The sequence below is a fragment of the Haemorhous mexicanus genome, chromosome 1 (assembly GCF_027477595.1).
Source record: "Haemorhous mexicanus isolate bHaeMex1 chromosome 1, bHaeMex1.pri, whole genome shotgun sequence".
Taxonomy (NCBI): domain Eukaryota; kingdom Metazoa; phylum Chordata; class Aves; order Passeriformes; family Fringillidae; genus Haemorhous; species Haemorhous mexicanus.
The window spans coordinates 29692793-29709597 of NC_082341.1; the positions used below are offsets into that span (position 1 = coordinate 29692793).

The 16805-nt window shown below is 41.1% G+C and overlaps 1 long non-coding RNA gene across 2 annotated transcripts in view; it reads left to right on the forward strand.

Annotated features, from left to right (window-relative positions):
• Nucleotides 1–3906: 3906 nt before the first annotated feature.
• LOC132326257 (uncharacterized) overlaps nucleotides 3907–16805 on the forward strand; it is a 70526-nt gene continuing 57627 nt past the window's right edge. For both annotated transcript variants that reach the window (XR_009486181.1, XR_009486182.1), the window contains exons 1-5: nucleotides 3907–4275; nucleotides 4634–4734; nucleotides 5964–6074; nucleotides 7529–7746; nucleotides 11240–11428. This is a non-coding gene — a long non-coding RNA (uncharacterized LOC132326257). The remainder of the gene's footprint in view (nucleotides 4276–4633; nucleotides 4735–5963; nucleotides 6075–7528; nucleotides 7747–11239; nucleotides 11429–16805) is intronic.

Genomic DNA, 16805 nt, shown 5'->3' on the forward strand with positions numbered 1-16805 from the left:
TAGGTCATGCTGCCTGTTTATTTTCAAACCCAGGAGATGTGTGATGGGAAGTGTTCCCTTTTGGGACTCTGTGAAGCAGGTATGTGGTTAGGGCAAGACAAACAGATGAGTCATAGGTGGGAAACCATAGTGATACTGAAGAATTTGACTGTAGCCACTTTCAGTGTTACCTCATTTTGAGGAGCCTTCCTCTGCCCACACTGTGCTGTTCACTTCTGACTCATCCTCAGACAGATAAACCTGGGAGCCTGTTGAACTAGATTAGAGAATATTTCACATTTCTAGGCACATGAAGCTCTCAGGACTGAGTACAGCTGTTTTCTCCTTCATGATATGTAGATTTAACAGCCAAATTAGACCATAGGGAATCAGATGAATGAAGGTTTAACCTCATGACTTCATTTTGTAGCTCATTGACTGGAGACATGTTGGGAAGCCAACAGAGATTTTTATTATTCTCCAGGAATCTCTTCACAAGGTCTTCAGAAAAGACTTTGGGAAGCCTGGAAGGCCCTTGCAGGCTGAGCACCTTCTCTGTGAACAGTTGGTCATGTCTCATCTATTGCTCCAACCAAAAGCCTGTCATTTGTCTTATGGCCTAATACCCACTAATGGGTTGAGAATGGTCTAAGTCTCAACGATGATAAATAAGGGACAGGAATCAGGGCACTGTATCAACTTGTTACTGAAAAGTGAATTCAATAGAAGATCAATCTCCACCTCTCTCTTTCCTTTAAAGGAAATGCTGTAACTGGCATTAAAAGATCCTATGACAGCTATACAGAGGGACTTTTCTTACTTTCTTGTGCTCAAGGAGATCTCGTGTGAAAATGTTATCTCACCTGGCAGACCCAGAAGAGTCTCAAGAGTTTCCAGTAACTTGACTGAAATTTATAGACATCATTGGTAAAATTGACTGATGAGCCATGGGGAAATGGATGCAATCTTGTGTGTCTTCAAACAATTTCAAAGAAAAATACAGGATACACTCACTGTTAATTTTGAAGGGGAAGTCAGGCAGAATAAGAAAAATACTCACTTCTCCATTCCAAGGCATGACTTAAATAACTTTCTTTTCTGTCCCCTCTTTCTTTTCTTTCTTTCTTTTTCTTTCTTTCTTTCTTTCTTTCTTTCTTTCTTTCTTTCTTTCTTTCTTTCTTTCTTTCTTTCTTTCTTTCTTTCTTTCTTTCTTTCTTTCTTTCTTTCTTTCTTTCTTTCTTTCTTTCTTTCTCGTAATCCTTTCTTTCTAATATGAAAAATAAAACTCCACTACATAGTTGGCTGTGTTCACGGCACTGCGATAGCCTTTTAATTGCTAAAAAACCAAGGCACCCAGAATGTCCTGTTTTCCTAATTTAAAATATTTTTCCTATACAAAGTACCCATAGGGTTCAACTTCTGTAATATAATCATCCTGCTTCATGAAAAATGCATACATGGTGCTCTACCAGATATGCCATCTTTTATTTGGTAAAAAAATCTTAGAACTATCTTCAAGGAAAAGGATATGGCTGAAAGAAATAAAAGAGCCAGAGAGTCATGAGCTGCATTATCTCTGTGAGAATGGGGATTTTCATCACTCTTTCAAAGCCAGCTTCCTACAGAATGTGATATCACCACCTGCTAAGCACATGGAAGATGCATGAAGGAAGAGTTTATTCAGTGTTTAGTGAATTAGCTGCCCATGAAAGGAGGCACAACAAAGATATACTTGCTCAGGAAATACGTGTAGTAAAGGCAACCACAAAGGAAGTAAAGGTACCTACTCCTCCGGTGCCCACAGTGCTCTTTACTGCTAAGAGATGAGCTCTGCTTCAGTGCTCACTACAGCTCTGTCCCTTTAGCTCTCCCTGTCAACCAAGTGTCCAATTATGGAATTCCCTGGATTCATGAAAATGCATGTATGAAAATGCTGGATTTCCCCATAGCTACCTTTCACATAAATCACTTTATTACCAACAAATGCCATTCAGTGTTGACATGAGAAAAAATACCTATCAGTAACCCAGCTCTGGCTAGCATTCTGCAGTGTTTCCTGACCAGCTCCTTTGACACACCAACAGGCACATTATGGTGTTGCAGAAATGGACTATTTTTACACTGATTCTGAAATACAGTTGTTTTAAATGCAGACATTAAGAAAGGCTTTTCCACATTAATGGGTCAGGTACAGTGATTGCCTTTTTGCTGCATTATCGGAGAAGGCTCTATTGTACAGGTTTGAAGTAACATAGTTTTTTAAACAACTTAATTTTGTTGTAAAAATATTTACTTGTTGTTCCTAAGAAAATATCTCTGCCCTAAGTGGTAGTGTGCTTGCTATAATATACTTACAGGTAACATTAAGCCCAGTACTGTGGCTGCAGTAGACAGCAGAGCTCGACCACGGCTTTGTTTCTGGCAGTCCCTGAGAGAGATCCTACATCTGGTAGCCTTCTTCAGGTGCCCTGTAATTTTTTTCAGCTATATCTGTCTTCATTTCAGCTGGGACTGAGTTAGTTTTCTTCTTAGTAGATGGCACAATGCTGTGTTTTTAGGTTTGACAGGAGAAAAATGTCCATAATGCTATTGCTATAGTTCTTGCTAAATGGTGCTTACCCTCAGCCAAAGGCTTTGAAGTTTCCCATGCTCTGCCAGTGAGCAGGTGTATAAGAAGTTGGGAAGAAGCATAGCCAGGACTGCTGGCTTGTACTGGCCAAAGGGATATTCATGCCATGGAATGTCATGCCCAGTATATAAACTGGGAGCAGTTGGCTGGAATGAGCCAGTTGCTGCTCAGGGACAAGCTGTGCACTGGTCAGTGGGTGGTGAAAAATTGTCTTGTGCAGAATTCATCTTCCTTGGGTTTTATTTCTCTCCCTCTCTTGCATTATCATTATTATCATTATCATCATTCTCATTCTCATTCTTATTCTCATTATCATCATCATTGTTATCATTATAATCATTATTGTTATCGTTATTATCATTACCATTATCATCACCATTATTATCATTATTATTTTTAATGCTGTTTTTATTATTGTCCTATCTTTGTTTCAATCATTACACTGGACTTACCTCAACCCCCGAGTTTTCGCTTGTGTTTTTTAAATTCTCCTGCCCGTCCTACCGAGTGGGAGAGGGTGAGTGGGTGTCTGCGTGAACTCAGTTACTGGCGGGGGTTAAACCATGGCACATTCCGTCTCCTGCGCGGTGCCAGAAGCTGTGCACTGAGAAAATGGAGCAGCCAGCAGAGGGCAATGAAGGTCAGTTTTTAGAGAAGTTACATAAAGCGATCTCAAAGTGGTCGAAAATGTAGGGCAAAAGGGTCAAACAAGAGCATGTTGTGAACGGCTGCTATACATCCATTTCTACTAATTACTATGAGACCCAAGTGAACCCTCCTGGTCATGTGATCTATAAACCTCCTTTTTAAGGGCCACATTAAACAATGCAGCTCCTTATTTATGACAATGGAGTTAATAGTCATTTCAACAGGGGGAAAAAACCCAGGGAAAATTATACTCTTCTAAAATAGGATAAACAGCTTAAACCAATAGCCAATAAACCCACAGCTCCTCATATAAATTCTGTTTTATTGGTCTGTTCTGGACAGCAGTTGTTTTGTTTAAGTTGATAACAGGTCGTTTTTCCCAAGACAATTAGGTGCTTGGATGAAAAAGAGAGAGATCCAGAGAAGTCAGCTGTTGCTCAGATCAGACAAAAAAAAAAAAACCCCAAAAAAAAAAAAAAAAAAAAACCAACTTCCCTCAGTCAGACTCAAAGCTCTTTATCACAGCTTTTAATCCCATATGCTAGGAATAATGTGAATTTATAGTAAAGAGCAACCTTTTTTGACTTGGGTGACATCTGCTAGGGATGTAACTTTTATCTAGGCAGTTGGGCAAGCCAAGAGAAAGCGAGCTGTGTTTTTTGCCTCTGACAATCTGGGCAACATCTTTTTGAGCCTGATTGTGGCTCTAGGTGCCAAAATTTTTTAAACTGATCTCTTGACATTGCTATGCTAACCAAGGAACAGCTTAATAGCAGGAAATGCCTGGAGTGTTAGTGGGAAATTGTATTTATTTATTCTGTGGAAGATCCTAAAGGAGCCCTTCAGGAGTGGGACCCTGTTGCAGCTCTGCTGTGCTGCAGAAAAAAGCTCCTGTGTGCTGTAGATCTGGGTTTCACTGCTGTATGTGTCACACCAGCTTGGCTATCCTGGGCATGGCACTTGGCTTTTCTGCACTGAGCTTTTCTGCACCTCAAAAAAGGATTAGTAATTCCTGAAAGGTAAAGTGCTGTGACTGAAATGACTATATAAAAGCTAAGTTGTGTTTTTGATACAGGATAGAAGAGAGAAAGCAATACTGCTTGTATGAATTTTATGAATATTTATGAATGTTGTGAGTCCGAGAGAAAGATCTGGGGCTGTTTAATTGAAATTAATTATCTTTGCCTCCTAAACTTTCAGCAGAAACTGGGAGCTATAAGTGTCTGGGTAAAATTTCTGACCATTCAGAGTAACACAGTCTAGTAAGTATACTATAGGAGTCCTGGCAAAAAAAAAAAAAAAAAAGAATACTCATTGTCAAAATGAAAAAAAAAAGGCAAAATAGAATCTTGCAATGATGACGTGATTTTTGAACAGTCATGAGAAGGAAGAGCAAAGTCCTAGAGGAAGAGGAGGGGTGAGCCACCCACCTTGTGTGCCCAGCAGAGGTTCCCCGGGTGGGATGCAATTGGCTGCTGGTAAGTGCCCTAATGTTCCTAGCTATTAACAGTAATGATAATTTGAACAAAAGCTCTCAGTGCCTGTGTGTGCTTATTTCAGAAAGAACACAGGACACGTTACACCGTGTCAGACACAACAGGCAGATGCTAATAAGTACCTGTTTGCATATGAGATAATTGCTGCTTCTGGGCTTTTATGATGTCTCATCAGCTGATATCTAGAAGTCGGGCTGGCGCCGGATCGGACGCCGGGTGGGATCTGCCCGAAAGATGGCAAATATTTGACTTGTTGCTGATGAGGTGGATTTCAGTCGTGGCTCTCTGTCCTCATCAAGAGGATTGTGGCAGAGGTAGTGGGTGTGTTTATACCCTGTCAAGTCTTTCAATGGCTGCTGCCTTTTTCTTGTTCACTTTTCTGATCGTTCGAATGCAACCAAGAAGTTATGTTCACGTGAGCACCACCAGAGTGGCTCTGCTCAGGGCTAGAGATGCTGTTCCCAGGGGCACAATACATCCTGCAGGGTAGGAGCCAGTCCCCTTGCAGGAGGAGTTGCCGGGGCTTCTTTTTGCCAAATGGAGTCTCCTGCAGGTATGCAGTGGAGGGCAGCCTGCCTGCACTTTCCCTCTGCTGGGGCTGACTCCTCTCCTGGGTCATGGGGGCCAGCTGAGGATTTCAGGAGGGCAGGGCTGCCCCAGTTTAGCTGCTGTGCAGTGCTTTAATGGAGTTAGTGCACCGTAATGCAGCAGCACTTCTGCCAGGCTGACGTACTCTGCCAGCGCGCATTAAGTGAAATCAGTGAGCACAATAGTTGTAGGCAAGTCACAAATAAATTATATTCATAGGCTTTAAATATTTTATTATTTTTTTTTTTTCCTGAGGCTAAGAGGGGTGGTAATTCAGTCTTCTATGTCTCTCCCTCAACACAGACACTCATCCAGCTACTCCTAACAATTTGAGGGCAGATTTTAGACCTTAAAGAAAAATGTCAGCATTGATTGTTACTTACTTACGTGTGTAATATAAAAATCCCTATATCCTCACCCATTAAATTAATCACTAGGTGGTTTTTTTTTCACTCTCCTGTGTTGAACTGTAGGAGAAAGAGGAAATTGCTGAAATATTTTTCTCTCTTCATTTTTCTCCTTTGTCTTGAGGTGTTCACATATTGGAGTGAAATGAAAGCACTGATCTAGGAATAGCCAAGCTCTCTTACTCTTTCTCCCCTCACACCCATTTTTTTCCACAGCCAGACCATCATCTGTTTGGAGGATGGAGTGGACCAGCAGCTCCCAGAAAGGTGGTTCATAGCCAGGGGAGTGTGGCAGTGGCCTCCTGGGACCCCTCCAGCAGGATGTGGGTGAGATGGAGGGCAGCTGAGCCCTGCACAGGCTCATTGTGTGGGTAGTTAAGCACAGCAGCACCCCAGCAGGGCTTTGTGGCTGGTATATCTATCGTCATATATCATATATCATCACCTTTGACCTGCATGCAGATCAGATGCAGTCCCTGTGCCCACCTTTTCATAAGAAAGCCTGTAATAGTAAAGTAATGAACAAGATTGTGAATTCCTATGAGTTTATGATGAAAGTGCAAGTGCTGAAAGCATTGGGAAGCATACTTGGAAGAAAGTGACAGTCTGACACTTTCCAAAAAGCAAGATTAAAAGTTTTAAAACTTGTGTGACAGAACCACAAATTCTTGAGGCTTTTTTCTTTCTCTACCATTCCTGCTTTGACTTGGGTGAATCATGCCACATCCCTATTTTAGATGTGGAGAGTATTTTCATGAATCCTTTTAAAAGTAATCACTTGGCACTTACTTTCCTTCTGAAATAGAAGATTAAGATTCTTTCTTAGCTCATAAGAACTAAGGTATGCATTTTAAAGAGAGGAAGAGAAAAATAACGGAATAAATACTAATAGAATATTTTTAAATAATGAATTGTTGATTATTTTTGTATTCAAGTACCTGAAAATGAAAGCTTTATTTATTTTTCAAGTAATTTTGTGCCACTGCAGCCACAGTAAAAGGCATTTAATTGAATAAGGTAGAATAACAAAAATACCCAGAAGAACAGTTGATCGCAGACATAAAAAAAAGGTTTTCTGTTCTCTATATTGTGGAAAAATTAAGTTGAGAGTCATGAAGGAAAACTTCTTAAGGGAATGGCTTTGTTAACATTGGAAGTTTAACTTCTAGAATGCTTTTCATCTTTAAAGAACAAATGCTTACTGCTGTGCAAGAATCAGCTACAGCATTTTTACTGTTTTCAACAAGAAAATTGTATGGTTTGTAAGTGAAAAAAGCAAGATATAGAGAGGTAAAAATATTTTGTAACCATGCCACAATAGGAGCTAAGAAGTGATTTGGAATTTTTTTAACCAGGCAATAGTGATAGTCAAACATAATCATTTTATTTGCAGTTTATCTGTAACCTCCTACAGAAAGCAGCAGTGCATACATTGTTTAAAATGAAACTGCATGCTCTTGGTTTAGGCTTATTATGTTTTACAATGTACCTTTAAATTGAGAAAGTTTTGTGTTTCTTAATAGTGAATTACAACACGTCTTCTAAGCTGGGAGAAATTGCCCACTTTTTGCTGAAAAGGGTCAAAAGTAAACTCGAAATTTCCATGTTGACAAGAAAGCCTGAAAGCAAAAAATATTATACCTGAGGTAATGCAAAATGCATGTTGCTGTGACAGGCTCTTAGCCAGAGCTGTTCTGAGCTGATCCTACCTTTTTTCTGCCCTGCTCTCTCCTTTGCCATCTTTTTCTTCTTTCCCATTCTTCATTGCTCCAAACCTAAAGATGGCCAGATATGAAGTGCTGCCAGTCACGACTCCTAAGCTTCAAAAGGATCTCTCATCAGCAGTGACAGAGGCTCTTTTGTGCAGCTTTTGGAAGTGGCTCTGACTGCTTCCACGCAGGCAGGGGACTGCGGAGCTCCTCTTCACTCCAGCCTCTCAGTGCACCATCTGGATGGCGGAGGGAGTTTTGTGTATCTTTCCCCCAAGGCTTCAGGCGAGGTAAGGCTGCAGTCAGTGCCATGGTCTGCAGGGACACATCATTCTAGATGAATGAATACAAAGAAATGGGCCTCTGCATTTCAGTCCATCTCCCCAAAAGGTACTTTTGGCCATATATTTTGGCAGCTGAGTAGTCTTAGAACTACAGCAAACATGTTAAACTTGTGCTGGGAATTCATCACCAAATGGATGTATCACCATGGGTACTGTAACAGAAAACTCTGAAAAGCAAATTAAATAGAGGTAATGCTAAAATATTTAGTTTAATACCATTGTCATGGGTTTCTGAGGGTCATGAAATAGGCTTTGCTTTCTGTGAGGGGATTTTGTAGGAACTGTCAGCTTGATTTCACAAGGCTTTGCTACAATTTTTCATGTCTTGCTCTGTGAAAATGTGAGTGCAAAATTCTGCTATACCAACAGGTCAGTTCATACTACTTAGCAAGGGGCAGACAATCTGTCAAATGCAAGAGCCAGGGAGAGGTGACCCTTGTCTTTTGAGCAAGTGATACAAACTGGGTGAGAAGGCATCATAAGAACAGCCACAGTCAGTCAAACCTCTGATCTGTTTAATTCAGTACTTTGTCAGCTAAGGTGGCTAGCAGGGAATGCTTAGCAAGAGGATAAAGCACAGTGTAAATACAGAAACTGTCTCTCTATAATACAGTTCATGAGCTGGGAGGGAGGGAAGAGAGTCACTGAATGAGACTGTGAAAATCCTCATGTGTCTCCTGCAGTACAGAATTTTGTATTGCCTGTGATTTACTCTTATGCAGAAAGAGAGCATTTATCAATGGCTTGGCCAATGGCAAATGTTGCATTTACTTTCTCTCTACTTTCTGGCAGCTGAAGTTCAGCTCTGCTGCTCTCTGGGGCCAGGGGCTCCCCGAGGCAGGTGCAGTGTCCTTCTGTGTGTCAGCAGCAGAGTGCCAGCTCCCCATGGGGCTTTCACACACTCCTATTCGCTGCTGTTGCTTCCACTTCACAGCTCCAGAAGACCTTACCTCTGGTCAGTGGCTCACGGTATCCATGCTTCTCTAGATCATGTGACTCAAGGTTTTGGTTTTTATGTCAGCATAAGGGACTGGGCTTGTGGGAGTGAAGTGAACCTTCTGTAGTGACTTAGATGTGATTACTGATCGCTAATAAAGCTGGGCATACATTTTTGAGAAAGAAGAAACAATTGAGAAAGAAAACTTTCCTGAGGAACACTTATACCCTTCCTTGTGGATCTGAGGGATCTGTGAAACTGTAAAGCTGGTGACCACTTCAGCTCCCCTGCTCAAAGAAGAGGGATACAGGCATGGAAAGTTTCTTGCACAGTTTCTTTGGTTATTATTACATTATTTTCACATGTGTTTCATGAGTGGAAGCACTTTGACAAGTACTTTCTAGTATTTCAACTAAAGGGGAGCCTAAAAATGGTGTGCTGTGAGCTACCTTTTAAAAATAGTTTTAGATACACTAAGAAAATGCTCCTGGAACATTTGACCATTGAAAACAAAAGATTATACTGAGTCTAAATCATCAGAACCTTTTTACACCTTTGGGCTAAAAGATTTTAAGGGCACACAAAGGTACCACTGAAGGCAGAGCTGAACAGTACAGCAAGGAGAGGGTTTGCTGACAGTGCACCGTACAGTGGGTACAAGATGGTGCAGCTCTTTCCCCTTCCCCAGGCAGCACTCTAGCATATTAACATCTTTTATCCAGCATTTAACAAGACCATCGCTGTGTCATGGCTGCATTTCTGGGCAATGCCATTCTGGCACTACCTCAGGGTAGAAATGCTTTAACTGCTACACAAATGTACCTTACAATAATGGAAAATCCTTTTGCAAGATGGAGAGTAATGCACTCCAAACAGAGGGGTTCTGGTGGCCCCAAGCTGATATCTGTCAGGGCAGCCAGAAAGATGAACTCACAACCGCAATGGTATTTTACAATAATTTACATGAAAACCCCCATAATAACAGAACTAGAGGTTACTTTGAAAACAGACGAGATTTCTTTTTTTCCTAGCACTAATGATACTGAAATATTTTGTGTAAGAATTTTATTGAAAATACATGTTTCCCAGAGAAAAAAAAAGATCCCGTTTTATCCCCTCCTTTTTCCTCCATTGCCATTTGGAGGAATCTCTTCTTCCTCAGGAGGCTCTATGCAAATGGTAAAGTTATTAAATAAATAGAGGATACAGAAGGAATATTAATTTTCCTTCTGATATATCTCACTGGCCAAAGTAGTGGAGAGCTTTCCCCCACTGCTTTCACAGTGACAGATTTGTAGGTGCAAGCATGTAAGAACCAATGGAAGCGTGTTACCTTTATAGTGCAAGAGGGCTGAGGACCATTTTGAAAGGTGGTTAGGGTCACAGCATGTGTTGTTCAGCAGCACCTTGGAGCCAAGGAGCCTCTCTCTCTGTGCTCCTCCCAGGTCTGTGCCTTGGCTGTCCTCCCACTCTGCAGCAATACCTGGTCATGCACCAGCCCCAGCAAGATGTCCCTGCTTAGCCATGGGGTGCAACCATGGGGACAGAGGCTGTGGGGGTGCCAAGGCATGTCACCTGCTGTATGGACAGCTGAGGAGCCTGTTGGAAGGTAGAAATATGGGAAAGAGGGATACTGCAGAATGCAGTAGCCTCCCATTTTCCACAGGCTGAGTGTTCCTGTATAACAAAGTCTCGGGTGCATCATACACGTGGCTCCAAGCATCAGAGCCTCCTGAGAAAGGAGTTCTCCTCCCCCTACCTTCTTTTCTCTCAAAAAATATAAAAGGATTATTAAACACCAGTGGATGCTGCTATGCAAGGGAATTTCAAATACTTACAAGATCTCTATGACACAGACCAGTGTGGCCCAGCCCAGAGCTGTCTGGGAAAAACCCCCTATGGATGCCATTGCCAGGAGATGTGGAAGGGCCATTGGGCATCAACAGGCAGTACCTTCGTATGCATTTGCAAATAGCCTGAGCCAAAACTATTTACTGCTTTTGCCTCCACGTTAAGGGTATGGAGTGGGAGGCTGGAGGAATGTAATATCTGGTGCATGTGATGCTTGCCTCAGAGGAGCCAGGAGTTGTTACCATCTCTGTGGCCTGGGCAGCAGAGGGATATTCTGGGAACCAGCTATAATGGCTCATGTGGTTGGGCTATTTAGACTTTGGAGCAGAGAGGTTTTCTTGATTCCAAGTGTTTCAATCCAAATTTGGAGGTCTTTACAACAGTGACCTACCAGATCTCTACCAAAATTAATGCAATCCCTTCTGCTTTGGGGCAAAAGAGTAGTTTGGTAATCTCCTGCTGCAATCTTGCTTTTATTATAGGAGTAATTGTCCTGACCTAGCAACTCTGATGCCTTTTGTATTTTCCCAGGTTTTGTATACTTGACTGGTAATGCAAACTCAGGCACAGAGATATAAACTAGGAAGCCTCTTGTATTTTTTTTCAAACATCACATGTCATTTTTCTGTCTGCTTTTGCTCTAATTTGCAGGACTCCTTGTGTGAGAACACAGCCTTGGATGTTTTTGCCTCAGGTCTCTTGTGGTGTATTTGCTTCCTCACTGTGTTCACAATGACAGAGCCGCTTTCAAGATTCAGTCTGAGCTGGTGAATTTTTTGCCTGTAATATTCCAGTTGCTTTGTAAAGGCTGAATTCAGGGACTTGCCATAGACTAGTGAGGTGAGTATTTGTCCTCAGTTCCTAGGAATTATTAACAGGGTCCCCTCATGTCTCAGCCACAAAACTGAAGGACAAAAATGATCAGATTCAAGTATGGAAGAATTCTTTTTCTAGGTGATGTGATAAAACCCACATCTCAACAGGCACAAAGGAGCCCAGGGACATGATGCAGGCAGGAGAGCACCATAACCCAAGTCAGGGAAAGGCACATGGTCTCTCCCAGGGCTGTCTCAGCAGGGCCTCCAGCCCCATGTGCCGGGGATGGCACCCAGCCCTGATGATGGCTGGTCCCCAGACCACTCTCTGACTGCTGGAGACACTGCCTAGGGGTATGGGACATGTTCAGGAGGCAGGGGAAGAGTACTTTGGGATCATTCAATGTTTACTATGGGAGGTTTAGGGGAGGGAAAGAGAGGGATAAAGGCAGGCTGGGGAGGAAGAAATGTCTGGGAAAAGAGTCAAGGCTGGTTGTAGGTAAACAGGTTGACAGGCATTGGCTTTTCTGGCCATCCGCTGTTCCTGGACAGCTCATTCTGTCCTACCTTCTCAATTTCTAACCATCTTTCCTTTTGAGGGAACTGCCTGCTGTGTGCATGTGTGTTGGGAGATCTGCATGAGAGTGGCTGGAGCTGAGCCATGGTCAAGTGAACCACATGACTATGGTGCCACCAGTCACCATAGTGAAGTGGACAGTTGTTTAACAGCTAACAGTTGTTTAACAGCCAGCTGGTCTTGCCAGTAAGTTGAATAACTGTCTTGGGAGCCAGATATCAGCCTTTTTTCCCCCCCATCTTTTTTTAAAAGTCATTCTCACACGGAGTACAGCACTCAATTTGCTGCAAGATAATCTTATAACCAGCTCCTTATTAATAAAAATCTGTTGAAAACTTTATTTGACAAACAGTGTTTAATAAAAAGCTGACTTTGGAGTCTTTCTGCTGCTAGCAAATGAAATGTGAAACTTTTCTTTGACTTTTTCTGATGTCTGTTTAAATGTTTCAACTGGCTTTCCAGCAATTTCACTGCCTGTTTGGTCCCAGCAATAGTTTGATCAGCCATCAGCTGAACCCTAAGTGTGACAGTTGATGCACACACGGCGATAAGCATTGCTTAACTCCTGCATGAGACAAAAACCATTTCTAGATGGCTTGCACTAAGTCTTTTTAAGAATGTACCTCCTCAGAAAGTGCCTTTTCTTGCCTACTAGCTTTTCTTGGTGGAGCAGGTCCAGGATAAAACACATAATTAAAACTTGTCAAGCTTCAATCACTTCAGGGCAAATAATCCTGATAAGTATTTTGGTTTTACAAGTGGGTAAATGGGTAAATTTGGTATTTCCTGTGACATAATCCAAATTTATGGCAGCAGACTTATTTGTATGCCAGATCATGTACAAGGTGCAGTCAGTTTGGTGCCACAGCTTTTCTTGAAGATGATTCATATCAGACTTATAAACATAACACATTATCACATCAAACGATGTCTAATATCTATTCTTGGAAATGAACAAGAGTGATGAGATAAGGACTGTAACAGAACATCACGGTTTTCAGGAAATTAGTTCTTTTTCACTTTAAGTCAAAAGCTGGATTTCTTTAGGCCTATATATATATGTCTCCAAAGATCTCTCAGAAAATTATTCTCATATGGTTTCACATTTATTGTGATTGTTTGAAGCAATATTCTGTGGTATTGACCCGTCATACCTGAATGGAAAAACTAAAAAGGCTTAACTGCACAAAACTTTTATCTAAGAAAGGTACATGATGGGTGGATCCCATAACAGTCATGTGTGGGAGTTAAAATCTAGACAGACCTGAAAAGAGATCTGTACCTTGTGGAGTTAAAATCAAGCCAATTGACTCATTTCGAGGCAGACATGGGTTATGCAAATAATCTTGGCCAACATAATTTCTGAAACTATCATACTCTATCTAACTTGTGATAAGGTGGCATTGAAATAGGGAAATTGCTTTCATTTATTTTAACTATTAGCTGATGCACTGCTATTCATATGGGAGTTCATCCTCACCAGAGTGTCCTCAACTTGTTACATGCACAGAACCTCTCTTGGAAGACCACTGTTACCATTTAATTTGCTGTTCAGCACATGAAGCAGTCTTTGTCACTCTACAGTGTGCAATGTTTTTATGGAAGAGCAAATTACTTATGCTGTCAGATTTCTATGTTGTTGTTCATTAAGTGGTCCCATAGGAAGGGCCCAAATACAGGTTAAAGTTATCTGTATTTTTTCCATATTTCCTAGCACATGACTTTGCTATATTTGTAATATTTTGAGGTAATTGTGCCTATGTGAACGTTCCAGGGGTCACTGGGTTCCAGCAGATATCCTTTCTCAGACTGCATCTGAGACAACTTCCACTATGTCCAAATTAACTTTTACTGTACATTATACAGTAAAAGCTGGGTACAGCTCACCTGTAATGTCAAACTATAAGCCTGAGCAGCTGATTCTTATGATTGAGAGAAAACTGTTACTGAGGTTGGTGCAATAGCAATTTATTGTGCAAATTACTTGCTAGATGTGCACCACAGATATGAACGCTTTGCAAAACAAGAAGAGTCAAAAGTGGTTGAAAACTGTGTAGTGTTGGCTTGGTGGTTCATTTTCATGGAAAGGCTGAGAGCTTGGTGAAGGTTGCACTTTGTAGTTCTAACCTTCTGCAAATAAGAACCTGTCTTACTAGAATGGCATCTTTATTATTTCCTGTTATATTATTCCCATCCAAATCTTATCTTTTTCCTCTGCACATCTGAGCCATGCAACCAAAGTGGCAATCAAGGAAGAAGCTGAAACTACTCTTCAGGCTTTCCACGCTAAGGTGTTACTCACAGAAGTTATAGTAAAAAATGAATCCCAGCCCTACAAATTGTTGCCTTTTTTTTTTTTCAGATATTTAAAAAACATTACTGAATCTTCTGTTTAGATAGTGGATGTCATCCATTGATAAGCAGGAAAAACTCCAGTGTAGAATGCTAGCTCAGTCTCCAATTCTGCCTTCAGAGCTCTCCCAAAGCATGCTGCCTTGTTTTTAAAGGAATAGATTGGAGTTTTGTCTCCATAACGACTTCATTGGAGTAAAGGCTTAATCTGAGGACTTTATTCCTAAAATTAGAAGCATCTGTTCTGATCCAAAGGTAACATAATTATTGAAGCAAACTTTGATGACCAAAATTCTCAAGACTGAAATAAAATTAAACAAATTTGATTTACTGCCCAGGGTATAGCTAAGCAATCAGATTTTAAATGATCTGTCTCAATTTTATTCAGCTTAAAAAATTGGGGGGATTTAAAGGTTAATAGCTTTAAACTAAAACATGAGTTTACACTATTGATCATTACAGATTGATTGAGTAAATACAGAAGATTCTGGTAAGTGAAGTTGTGCTAAATATTATAGTATTTTTTTGAAGTTCAGGGTTTTGAGTGCTTCATATATTATATAGCTCAGAAAAGGCAGGAACAATCAGGTTAGTCTGCCCAGTACTATATCTTCAACAATATGTTATATATTTCTGTAAAAAAATCATTTTCAGAATATGTTCTTAAACATTTTTGTACCATCAATATTTGAGACATAAAAATATTTTTAATTACTAAGATATTTCATTATAACAGTGTTATTAGATTGGTACTTGCTACATGAGCTCTTTGGTTGTCTCTCTAGTGAGCAAAGATGGAAAACAGTCGAAAAATATATAAAAGGAAAAATATTAAGAACAGACACAATACACTATTACAGTTGGGCAGTGTGTTAGAAGGTGTAGTGACAATGAGATTTTGGGTGAAACAGAAACCAGTCTGTACCATGAGAGATGTCTGTGGTTAATATGGTGAAGATAATAACTTCTTTCAGAAAAAAATATTAGCACTAATGCCAGTGAAGACAGGGCAGGATTTTAGAATTGTGGCTGGAGAGTACTGTTCAGAGTGGACTCTTTCTGGGAGGTTCCAGATATATGGATAGAGGCAGTGATTCGTGCAGATGAACTTTCACTGAAACTATTTTTAATTCTCTGGAATTGTTCTATAGTCGCTTGTGAAAGGGGTGTCTCCAGATGCTTGTCAGAACATCCCAAGTGGCTTTCTCCCTGGTTCTGCTCAATCAAAAATTATGAGTTTAGATCTGGTTTTATTTGCCTTTTCGAATGTACAGGTCCTGAATGAAGTTCAGTCTATTGTCTCTGAAGTAGTGTCTCATTAAGTGGTGAGCCAGGGTACACGTGGTGCCCACTATCATGTGTTTTACATGTCTGCAGCATTTAAATATTTGCTCCTTTAGTCTCTGCCCTGAAGATATTTCCCACCAAAATCAGGACTGTCTTAGTCAAGCTGGGATGGGCGGTGGCCATAGGTTAATAACTATGTAAAACTTGATTCATTTCTTATTAGACAATATGTCAGATTAGATGAGTAACTGCATTATCCCCACAATTTTGTGAATTGTTTTAATAACAAAGAGCAATGTTGTTGGTGGAACTGTGAGAAAGGATCTGGGAAATGGAATTGTTTCTATATAATTCAGTGCACACTACCAGTCCCAACAAACAGAAAATGTAAATCTGCTGCACGCCCACTGCATAGCCCAGAGGTTTATCCTTGACAAAGCCCAGTTCCATCTCATATATACACACATCTGTAGTTCATCCTGACTCCAGACACCAGTCCTGATGAATCTTTGGCTCATTGCTGGGCAGATGCCTGAGCTGGTGGGCTTAGCTAGCGCTAAATCCGGATAATGCCAGTCAGTGCTAGTCATTGCTGGGTTTCTGCATGTGGCTACTCTCCCTCTATTGTGTTATAGGCCCAGGCCATGCCTGTTCCCTGTGGGAATACACCTAGGGTGCCCAAATACTTTGGCATTCAGTGAGAGGTGTTCACCATCATGGTGCTGTTCAGAGTGCAAGAGCTGAATGTGCTGGGTGAGCCCCCATCCTGCCTTGCTGAGGAGGAAACTCAACTGGAGTTTGTAGGCACAGAGGTGGGAGCAGGAGCTGTCAGAGTATGGGTCAAGAGGTTAATGGTCTGGATGGCCCAGAGGTCAGGGCTCAGCCTGACTAGTCTAGGCACAAGCCCGTCCTAACTGGTAAACAGAGTTCCCTCCACTGTCACATTTATTTATATTTGGGCAAATTCTGCCAAGCATTCTAAACTAGCATTTTATACTTGCCTCTGGGAAGATGTTGAAAGCTTTCAGCTCCCATTAAACTCATGCTTTGCATAGGTATGGGTAAACCTTTAGTGCACTTTTCACTTCTCCAGTCTCAAGACAACAGGGAATAAATTTTCTCTGTTCTATAAAAGTGTGGTTTCTTCTTATGCCCTGTGTAGGATTTGGGACCTGGGTGTGATCCA